The sequence below is a fragment of the Eptesicus fuscus genome, chromosome 1, assembly GCF_027574615.1.
Source record: "Eptesicus fuscus isolate TK198812 chromosome 1, DD_ASM_mEF_20220401, whole genome shotgun sequence".
NCBI classification, from domain to species: Eukaryota; Metazoa; Chordata; class Mammalia; order Chiroptera; family Vespertilionidae; genus Eptesicus; species Eptesicus fuscus.
Window position 1 is genome coordinate 95,148,462 of NC_072473.1, and position 9,338 is coordinate 95,157,799.

The 9,338-nt window shown below is 45.1% G+C and overlaps 1 pseudogene; it reads right to left on the reverse strand.

Moving 5' to 3' along the window:
- Positions 1 to 3,106: 3,106 nt before the first annotated feature.
- Positions 3,107 to 5,689, reverse strand: LOC103302025 (integrin beta-1-binding protein 1-like; annotated as a pseudogene).
- Between the last annotated feature and the right edge of the window lie 3,649 nt (positions 5,690 to 9,338).

A 9,338-nucleotide genomic window follows, 5' to 3' on the forward strand; every position in this document is an offset into this window, starting at 1 on the left:
TTTCTCATAGAAAATCTCAACTAAAGCATATCTAATTTAGTGATTTTAGTTCCTCAGCCTATCACCAAAATATCATATGCCTTATCTGTTTCATATGACTAAATGGCACCACCATCTACTTTGTTGCTCAAGATAGAAATCTAGGAACCAGCTTTCATTACTTCTGGTCTTTCATCCCCCACATCCAACTCTTAAGCAAATCTAGATGGTTACACTTCCAAAATATATCTTTAATCCATCCACTTATTGTATATGCTACCCCTTAGAAACAGTACCATTCCACCGCTTGCATTGAGTTTATGCATTACACAATATGTATTTGTCTTATCTGTTCATTTTCCCATTTATTACCTGTATCCTCCATTACACTGCCAGTCCCAAGAGGGTAAAACTACATCTGTCTTGGTTACTATTATGTCCCTAGCACCAAGCACAGTGCCTGGTGCTCATTAAATATTTGAAGAATAAATTATTTACTTCCTTTTAACTCAACTCTCTAGGAAGCTGATCAGACAAAAGCCAATCAGAATGTGAAAATACAGACCACATATAAGAATGAACCCTTAGTAATTTTTTAGCTCCTTATTACCTATCATAGTATCCAGTATATAAAGCATGATAAATAGTATTGGAATTAATACAAATCCTATCTAATAATAGACAAATATGCAAATTGACCATACTTCTGACACACCCACAAGCTACACCCATAAGCCACGCCCACCATCCAATCAGAGCGAGTATGCAAATTAACCCAAACCAAGATGGCTACAGCCACAGAGAGCAAAGTTTCCTAGATAACAGAGGAAGCCAAGCTTTCTGCCAGCCGTTGCAGGCCTAAGCCTCCACTCAAGCTACAAAGTTTCAATTATAGAAGGTAAACAAATTCAAACAAATGGCGGCAGAATGGAGCTTGAAAGAGCAGGCCAGGGTTGCCGCCAGCAACAGGGGAAACAAAGCTTTCCACACACCCTGGCCGGGCCCACCCGCTTAAGGCAACAAAGTTTCAATTATAACCCCAACACAAATGGCTGCGGGCCTCGGAGGGAGCCCCAGGCTTGGCTCTGCTCCAGGCTACAAAGTTTCAATTGTAGAAGGAAAATAAATTCCAGATACCAAGGCCTTCGCTTGCATTGCCAGGGGCCGTGGCCCGCCTGCAAACCACCACAGGTCCCTCGCTCAGGCTGCCCCACACCCCAAGGAAACCCCCACCTGATCCGGGATGCCCTTCAGGGCAAACCAGCTGGCCCCCACCCCTGTACCAGGCCTCTATCCTATCTAATAAAAGAGTAATATGCAGATTGATCATCACTGCAACACACAATATAGCTGCCCCCATGTGGTCAAAGATCCTACCCCCATGTGGACACAAGATGGCCACCACAAGATGGCCAGCAGAAGAGGGCAGTTGGGAGGCACCCGGCCTGCAAGGGAGGGCAGTTGGAGGTGATCAACCCTGAAGGAGAGGGCAGTTAGGGGTAACCAGGCCGGCAGAGGAGGGAAGTTGGGGGCAAACAAGCTGGCAGGAGAGTGGTTAGGGGGTGATCAGGCTGGCAGGCAGAAGCGGTTAGGGGCAATCAGGAAGGCAGGCAGGCAAGCAGTTGGGAGCCAGCAGTCCTGGATTGTGAGAGGGATGTCCGACTGCCCGTTTAGGCCCGATCCCACAGGGATCCCCCAAAGGGTCCCAGGGATCGGGCCTAAACGGGCAGTTGGACATCCCTTGAGGGGTCCCAGATTGGAGAGGGTACGGCTGGGCTGAGGGATAACCCCCCTCCGTGCACAAATTTCGTGCACCGGGCCTCTAGTATACGATATTTTAAAAATGTTGAAAATGGATTCTATGTGAATATATGGCTTTAAGCATACACATAATTTCCTCTTTCCATGGTGGGATTGTTGCCTACATCATAATTAATGTTCATTTAGAGTTTTATGGTACAGCCTAAATTAAGAAAGCTTCTAGAAGACCACAATCCTTAAGATACCTGGGTTTTTCAATTAATGAAGAATATCCCCAAGAAAGGGCAATAAAAGTGGCTATTTAAATTATGGGTTTTGTTGGTCACTGAGCTCTGTCTTTGTCAGGTAAATCTACTTTGCATCTGAGAGCTGGCTTCATAAAGAGACTAGTAAGAGCCATTCATAAAGAGAAGGCAGTCTTCTCTGTGTGGGTAAAGGAAGACAAGGCAAAGTGGATAAACTGAGGGTATAGTTAGAACTTATGTCAGTGGCTACAGAGCTACTAGAGCTTTCAAATATTGGTATGCTTTAGACTCACTTCTGTGTATGCAGTTTCCATTATTATTCATTATTATTATTACTAGAGGCCTGGTGCACCGGGAGAGGGTATCCCTCAGCCCAGCCTGCACCCTCTCCAATTTGGGACCGTTTGGGGGATCCCTGTGGGATCGGGCCTAAACCGGCAGTCGGACATCCCTCTCACAATCCGAGACTCCTGGCTCCCAACCAACTGTTCACCTGCCTGCCTGCCTGATTGCCCCTAACCACTTCTGCCTAACAGCCTGATCACCCCCTAATCACTCCCCTGCCAGCCTGATCAATGCCTAACTGCTCCCCTACTGGCCCAGTAACTCCCAACTGCCCTCCCCCATAGGCCTGGTCCCCCCCCAACTGCCCTCCCCTGCAGGCCTGGTCGCCCCCAACTGCCCTCCCCTGCAGGCCCGGTCACCCACAACTGCCCTACCCTGCCAGCCCAGTCACTCCTAACTGCCTCCCCTGCTGGCCTGATCACCCACAACTACCCTCCTCTGCTGGCCATCTTGTGGCAGCCATCTTTGAACACATGGGGGCTGCCATCTTGTGCGAGGGCATGAAGGTCAATTTGCATATTACCTCTTTATTATATAGGATTAGTCCCAATCATAATTTTATTGAATTAACTCATTGTTAATAAGATATTTTAATAGAAAAACAAAAGGCCAATGTTTTAAATGTTGCATTTTTTTCCCTCAGAAAATCTAGAACAAGGGGTCACTTCATGCTAGTCCAACATTGCAGATTTAAAACAACTGTTTAGAAAACAGCCAAAATTTTCTGCCTGTGACTCCAACTTCCGCTTGGTGGCAGATTCATGCCTTCTAAGCTGTCAACAGGAGTCAAAAGCGGAGGTCAGAACTTTGCAGATGGCTTGTGCTTGTTCCAGGCTGCTGCACTTGTACACTCACAGGCTAAACTCTTCGTTGCTGGCATAGGTGGTCTTCAGAGCCAGTAGGCTTTTCCCTGCTCCCAGGCCATCTTCATAGCACAACATCTGGATGATTAGGTAGAAGGTGTGCCTGTGTAACACTGCATATTGGTCTAATGTGAATACTTTTATACTGCACTTGGAAACTCCTATAATAATTTCTTTCTCCAGGGAAACAAAAGGCAACTTTCCATCTTGCTGGGCAAAATCTATATAATTTATCAGGTCCAGTGGCCCTTCGAGACTTTTTCCTTCAGAGACTTTCAGTTTCTCAATGGCACCGACATATCTTATTCGAAATTCTGCATGGGTGTCTGAATTGTTGTTGCTTTGTCCTAAGCTTTTGGTGGAGTCCATATCGAGGCTGGCCACAGTGCTGGACCAAGGAAGGCTGCCAAGGCTGGAGTCTACAGACTCACAGCCGGTCCATCCCTGGGGTCATCTGTGGTTGGACACCCACTGCCTAGCAGCCCACACAGGGGCAGCCACTCTCCCATATTATTTTGGAATGTCCAGAATCAGGCTTAGGAATCTGCATTTTATCAAATACACTAGGGGACTCAGCTATATTTTAAGAAAATTCACACTAGAGATACTAAACCAAAACATAGTCTAGAACAGTAATTTTCAAGCTGTGTGCTGTGGCACACTGGTGTGCTGCAAGAATTTTTAAAACAGGCAATACCTATTTAGTCAGTGGCACTTACCTCTTTTCCCATAGATTGTCAAATGAAAAAAAAAATGACAGCCAACACAACAATAGCCATATGGTGTGAATGAATCAAAATTATACCTATATTTTTGTCAGGTCAACAAATATATATGTATTTTGGTGTGCTGCAAAATTTTAGTAATTAGTTTATGTGTGCCATGAGATGAAAAAGGTTGAAAATTGTTGCACTAGAAGAAATGCACTGAGTGGCCATATTATTATGATCTCTGAACACATAATAATCTGGCCACTCAGTGTAGACTGACCACAGAGTTGGGATTTTAAAAGAAGGTTTTTCCATGTATAAGAACTGCATTGTGGGTATTTAGAAAGAAGCAGAGGACTTACTAGCCAGAGGCTGGGGGCCACTATCTCCTGGTCCCTTGTCATATCAAGATTTGCAAACTTTCCCTTATACATAAGTACACTGAGTGGCCAGATTATTATGCATTCAGAGATCATAATAATCTGACCATTCCGTGTAATGAAGATACATTTTGCAGTGGATAGGTTGAATTTTACAATGAATAGGAACTCAGCGTCACACAAATAGAAAAGGACAGAGAATCATCCAGGGACAAGAATGTTTCCTGAAGCCAAGAATCATAAAATTTTCCAAATCCAGGAGCAAAGAAAGTGACTACAAGGTCTAAAGGTCATCAAGCTTGGATGCATAATTCTTTGAGGCTCTCCTCTTCTAAATGTGGTCAGAATCTTCTCCTTCTAAAAGTAATCAAGCTGGTACATTGTTTTGCACAGAGTAGGCACTCCATCAACACTAGATTATTGAATTGAGTCCTGGTGATGAAGAACAAACTAACCCCTAAAGTTCTAAAGTAGAGATAAGGATCTGGGTAGGAAAGATTTCTTAGGAAACATCAGTCTTGAGCTGGATCTCAGCAATGGCACCTTCAGAGTCTTAGACAACAAAAATCAAATCTTGTATTAACCATGTAATAAAAAAGATATAATAAGATATAATTGACAAAAAGAAGGAAGGAAGGAGATGAACCAAAGCAAAGTACAAGGCCTAGGATGAGACTTTTATTCCCATTTATTTTCAGAAATGAACACATGTTTGGGTTGGAATTTAAGAAATATTTTTTGGTATTATCTTTTTAGTAGTCTCTGTAAACCATCTATTTTATTGTAAAATTGTATAATACATCATCTGCATATTATATTGTGTATTCTCTACACAAAGTCAAGTCTCCTGTTACCATTTATCCCCTCTTTTACTTCCCTCAAGCCCCATTTTCCTCTGGTAATCACAACACTATTGTCTGTTTCTAACCCCTTCGCCTTTTTCACTCAGACCCCAAGCCCCCCTCCCGTCTGACAGCTGTTAGTCTGTTCTCTCTTAATTCCACTTTTCAGGTCCTACACTCCTGGAATATTAGACTATACAAACTCAATCATACATTGGTCTCTACCACTTGGGATTAAACAAAATTTCCAGGGACTTAGGTAACATCAAATCATTGAGCAGTACTAATGGTCATGACATAGGTAGCATTTCCTGGGATTTTGAAGAAATGACTCTTCATTAAGGTAGCCTAATATTCAACTACTAGAGGCCTGGTGCACAAAATTTGTGCACTGGAGGGGGGTGTCTGTCAATCTGGCCTGTGCCCTCTCGCAGTCTGAGGCCCCTCAGGGATCGGGCCTAAGCCAGCAGTCAGACATTCCTCTCACAATCTGGGATCCCTCACTCCTTACTGCCCACTTGCTTGCTCCTTACTGCTTGGCTCGCTACTCCATAGTGCTGCTGTGGAGGCAGGAGAGGTTCCTGCCACCACCACTGCACTCACCAGCCATGAGCCAGGCTTCTGGCTGAGCAGCACTACTCCTGTGGGAGCGCACTGACCACCAGGGGGCAGCTCCTGTATTGAGCATCTGCCCTCTGGTGGTCAGTGAGCATGATAGCGACCGGGTCATTCTGGTCGTTCTGCCATAATGGTCGCTTAGGCTTTTATTATATAGATCTCAGCAACCATACTGCTTGGAGTTCTTTCCATGGCTCAGCCCTGTAAGCAAGGTGGTCCAGGGCATACTTCCGATTTCCAACCTGTAAGAATCTTGAGGCAAGGAATGGCCAAGCTAGACAACTACTCAAACTGAGGTGGGAGAGTAATTAGGAAATGCAGAGAACAAGACAAATTATATTTATTATCTACATCTACCACAAAGGCACATATATACATTCATATTATTGTTTCTTTTACAATTAAAACAATGAAATTCCTGGTCATGGAATTCAGTTGGGCTTTCCAAATATTGGCCAGAAGCTCTTTAGCCATTTGCACTCGCTTACTTTTTTCTCAATTCCTTTATTCTAATGCTAACCGTGTCAAGTCACACTCTACATCAGAGTGCAAAAGGTTAAAGGCTTTAGGAGGCAAATTGCATTTATAAAATAAAACATTGACCACACTCATTCATTCCTATTTTATATTTATATGATGACTTTTGTACTAGATATTCAAATGTGTTTCATTGTTTTATGACTGTAATTTGCATAGTAAGATAATATTTGAACTGAGGCACTTGAGAGTGATTTATAATATTTTCAACAATTCCTGTGCTTTAGAATGAAGGTGATATAGATCTATACAATTGGAGAACTTTAACATCAGTGTTTTGTTTTGATTTTCTCAAACTCAGCCTAAACCTTTCATTAAAATGATCACTTGCTAATAATACAGAGGTGGCAGCAGTCAGGTGGTTATTCTGATTGGGCCAAGATTGAGCCTCCTCAGCTATACCTGCTGTAGTTGTGATGGGCACCTTTTTCACTTTCTTAGTTTAAATCCCACCTGCTTCCTTGCTGTCAAGGACTCCAGGCTTCCACCTGGAGCCTATAAACCCTGAGCTAGAGATTCAGTTGCCCTCTCTGAGCTGAGATGAAGCCTGTTGTTAGACATATGGAATGTAGAGAGTGTCCATGCTGCTTTATAGACTCAAAAGTTTCTTTTATAAAGTGAGGTGCTTGGATTGGGTTAGAGGCCTTCCAGGGGCACTACTCACTTGGGGTCCACACAGCCTTCCACTTTAACTGCCAACAGTGAAGCCTCTTTTTGCATGTTTGCTGTAGCGGGCTTCCAGAAAAGATTGCTTTTGAGAAAGAGTTTCAAGTGGTTAAAAAAGTTTGAAAGCCAATGGAGTATGAATTATTCATTACCCTGGCATTTCCTGTCTTTGGTAACAATTATGATCTTGGTATCTTAATTCTCCAGGTGTTAACTACTTAACCCCTCTGTGCCTCAGTCTCCACATCTGTAAAATGAGTATCCTACCTAATAATAGACAAATATGCAAATTGGCCATGCCTCTGACACACCCGCAAGACATGCCCACAAGCACGCCCACCATCCAATCAGAGCGAGTATGCAAATTAACCCAACCAAGATGTCTACAGCCACAGAGAGCAAGGTTTCCTAGGTAACAGAGGAAGCCAAGCTTTCCGCCTGCCCTTGCCAGGCCTAAGCCTCCACTCAAGCTACAAAGTTTCAATTATAGAAGGTAGACAAATTCAAACAGAAATGGCAACAGAACAGAGCTTGAGAAAGCAGGCCAGGGTTGCCGGTGGCAACAGGGAAAGCAAAGCTTTCTGCACACCCTGGCCAGGCCCACCCACTTAAGGCAACAAAGTTTCACTTATAACCCCAACACAAATGGCTGCCAGCCGCAGAGGGAGCCCCAGGCTTGGCTCTGCTCCAGGCTACAAAGTTTCAATTGTAGAAGGAAAATAAATTCCAGATACCAGAGCCTCTGCTTGGGTTGCCAGGGGGTGTTGCTGGCCTGCAAACCACCACAGGCCCCTCGCTCAGGCCACCCCAGGCTTCAAGGGAACACCCACCTGATCTGGGACACCCTTCAGGGAAAACCAGCTGGCCCCCACCCGTGTACCAGGCCTCTATCCTATCTAATAAAAGAGTAATATGCAGATTGATCATCACTGAAACACACAATATAGCTGCCCCCATGTGGTCAAAGATCCTGCCCCCTGTGGACACAAGATGGCCACCACAAGATGGCCAGCAGAAGAGGGCAGTTGGGAGGCACCCGGCCTGCAAGGGAGGGCAATTGAGAAGGACCAGGCCTGCAAGGGAGGGAAGTTGAGAGGGACCAGGCCTGCAAGGGAGGGCAGTTGGAGGTGATCAACCCTGCAGGAGAGGGCAGTTAGGGGTGACCAAGCCGGCAGAGGAGGGAAGTTGGGGGCAAACAGGCTGGCAGCGGAGTGGTTAGGGGGTGATCAGGCTGGCAGGCAGAAGTGGTTAGGGGCAATCAGGAAGGCAGGCAGGCAAGCAGTTGGGAGCCTGCAGTCCTGGATTGTGAGAGGGATGTCCGACTCCCGTTTAGGCCCAATCCCTCGAGGGGTCCCAGATTTAAGAGGGTACAGGCTGGGCTGAGGGACAACCCCCCTCCATGCATGAATTTCATGCACCGGGCCTCTAGTAGTAATAATAATAATGTAAGAGTTACTCTAAGGATTGAAAAAATATTATATGCAAAGTTCTTATAATATTATCTGGAAGGGAACAAGTGTTAGCTATTACATTATTATTTTTACAATGCAAACTACACAGACAAAAATAAAAAAAATTACCTAATTCAAGGTAGTGATAAGTGCTATAAAGAAAAGTAAACTAGGTAGGGAATGGAGCATAACAGGAGCAAGAAAGACCTCTCAAGAGATCTTTTCAGCATAAACCTTGATATTTATTAGCTCTGAATAAACTTAACTAAACTGCTTAACTAAATTATCATCCTGAATAAACTGCCAAGTCTTGGAGAAAAGATTCCCAACAGAAATAAAATAAAATGCAAAGGACCTGTGGTTGGAAGACGTTTATCATGTTACATAGGAACTACAAAAAGACCAGTGTGCCAGAGCTCAAAAGTTACCATCAAGAGAAAGAAATGATTTTGTAAATTTATATGGTGATGAATGTTACAGGCCTTTTTATGGTGATAATCCTATCTAATAAAAGAATAATATGTAAATTGACCATCAATCCAACACCCAAGATGGCTGCCCCCATGTGGTCAAAGATGGCCACCCCCATGTGGACATAGGATGGCCACCACAAGATGGCCTGGAGGGGAGGGCAGCTGTGGGCGATCAGGCCAGTTGGGGAGAGCAGTTAGGGGTGACTGGGCCAGCAGAGGAGGGCAGTTAGGGGCGACCAGGCCAGCAGGGGAGGGCAGTTGGGGGGGACCCAGGCCTGCAGGGGAGGGCAGTTGGGGGGAACCAGGCCTGCAGGGGAGGACATTTGGGGGGGACCAGGCCTGCAGGGAAGGGCAGTTGGGGGGTCCTGGCCTGCAGAGGAGGACAGTTGGGGGCAACCATGCCTGCAGGGGAGGGCAGTTGGGAGGAACAAGGCCTGCAGGGGAGGGCAGTTGGGGGCAACCAGGCCT